Source organism: Momordica charantia, assembly GCF_013281855.1.
Source record: "Momordica charantia cultivar OHB3-1 chromosome 7 unlocalized genomic scaffold, Mcharantia_2.0 BLBB01000007.1, whole genome shotgun sequence".
In the NCBI taxonomy this organism is placed as follows: domain Eukaryota; kingdom Viridiplantae; phylum Streptophyta; class Magnoliopsida; order Cucurbitales; family Cucurbitaceae; genus Momordica; species Momordica charantia.
The window spans coordinates 6,681,538-6,683,697 of NW_028275165.1; the positions used below are offsets into that span (position 1 = coordinate 6,681,538).

Sequence of the window (2,160 nt, forward strand, 5' to 3'; positions counted from 1 at the left end):
ACAGAGGGGATATTCTGCTACAATTTCAAGCTGTCATCTTTTTCTTCTTTGGTTTTTCTGCTATTCCCTAAGATGGGTTATCACCTTCTTTTACCCATTGTATTTTCTTCATTTATGAGCTAAACCGCATTTCGAGGGAGATTCACATGTTGGAACTGCTATGAACTGAACATCTAGCTGCTATATTCGTTTTTTAATAAATCTGTGTTTATTTTCCTTCATCTTACTGAGCATTGTTGGCCACTTTGTTCTGTATGCTAGCTTTTGTATTGACCTAGGAGGGCTTATGGTTTCCTGACTTGCTTCATTAGTGATTAGTATTTGTGGATTCTCATAATAGGGTCCCCTAATCATGCCTAGAACTTGTTTTTATTGGTTGAAAACTTAGCAACGAATGTTGTGGGTATCCATGTTCGGGTGTCTCGGAAGGGAACCAAGTTGAGTTGGGCATTAATGAATATTTGTAAGCTAGAGGGTAGGTTGAGAAGTCTGTGAAAGCATGTTGAATCTACCCCACTTTTCCATATTTGTTACCCCTCATTTCATTGTTCTATGCTGTAACTTCTTCATGTTATCAGCTATACGAAGTGTGTCTACTACTGAGATTTGTTTACTGCTTTGATTTTTTATATTTGTTTAGTTACGACACAAAACCTATATTTCTTTGTTTTACACTTTTGGTATCTGCGAACATCGTTTAGAATATTATCCAAAGTCTCTGTGGATTCGACCTCGTTTCGTACTACAATCGGCAATTTCGTGTATATTTGCACGTGTTGTCAACACGGTTGTGTGGACGCAACAAGTTTTTGGCGCCGTTGTAGTGGAATTAGTGATTTTATTTTCAACAATAGTGTTTGTAGATACGGTGCTTAATCGAGTTTTCTTTTTCTCACATTTTTGTGTGGTTGTAGGTGTGTGAACGATTTTGAGAGCTTGGAATATATTAAAGATCACGAGATAGAACGCACATTTCATAAAAATAAAGAGAACAACGGAGAGTTCAAGCTGAAGCAAACATGAATCCACCCAACTCAAATATGCACCAGCCACCAAATGTGAGGACTGCGGAAATAGTAGATGAGGTTATTGTTGCTGCTGACCCTAAGGTAGTAGTGCCCCCTCTCAATGCTGTATTACTAGCAGATGACATCGACAGAGAAATCAGGGCGTATGCAGCTCCAACATTTTATAATTTTAACCCAATAATCATAGAGCCAGAAATTGTAGCCCTAAAATTTGAGCTTAAACCAGTTTTATTTCAAATGCTCCAGACAGTGGGCCAATTTTACGGACATTCTACGGAGGACCCTCATCAGCATCTGAAGTTTTTTATGGGAGTTTGCAATTCTTTTAAGGACGAAGGATGCAGCAAAGAAGTGCTGAGGCTTAAATTGTTCCCTTATTCACTTAGAGATGAAGCGAGGACTTGGTTTGAGTCACTCCCTTCATAATTAATTACAAGTTGGGACGACTTGGCCGGAAAATTTTTGATGAAATACTTCCCACCAAGCAAAAATGCTAAGTACAGAAGCGAAATCAACAATTTTTAGCAATTTGCTGGGGAGTCAGTTAGTGAGTCTTGGGAGCATTTTAAATGGCTTCTGCAAAAATGCCCTCACCATGGAATCCCAAGATGCATCCCGATCGAAACATACTACAATGGATTTGATGATGCCACCCGTCTTGTCATTAATGCATCATCAAATAGGGCTTTGCTAGCAAAACCTTATGCTGAAGTATTCAACATCTTGGAAAGGATATCGTCCAACAACCATTAATTCATAGTCCGACCCTAGAGCTATTCAAGGTAGAGGAAGCAAGGGACTGAATGAATCTGAGTCTTTCACCGCCTTAAATTCAAAATTGAGAATTTGATTGATTTGGTTATGAGAAGTATGACGCAGCAAAATGCAGTTGGAGCATCTATCAGTAAAGCAAATGTCAACCACATTCAAGAGATTTCTTGCTCTTTTTGCGAAAAGGAGAGCACCATTACAAAAATTGTCGTGACAATCCAGTGTCGGTATACTATTTGGGAAATGCGCAAAGCAGTAGGAACAATCCATACTCTAATACGTACAACTCGGGCTGAAGGAACCATCCGAACTTTAGTCGGAGTGGAAATCAGGGAGGAAACAATGTTGGTACATCCAATTC

The 2,160-nt window shown here is 39.1% G+C and overlaps 1 non-coding gene across 1 annotated transcript; it reads right to left on the reverse strand.

Moving 5' to 3' along the window:
- Positions 1-1,524: 1,524 nt before the first annotated feature.
- Positions 1,525-1,630, reverse strand: LOC148210226 (small nucleolar RNA R71). The gene has a single exon (XR_015792525.1). It is a non-coding gene; the product is annotated as a small nucleolar RNA R71 (small nucleolar RNA).
- Between the last annotated feature and the right edge of the window lie 530 nt (positions 1,631-2,160).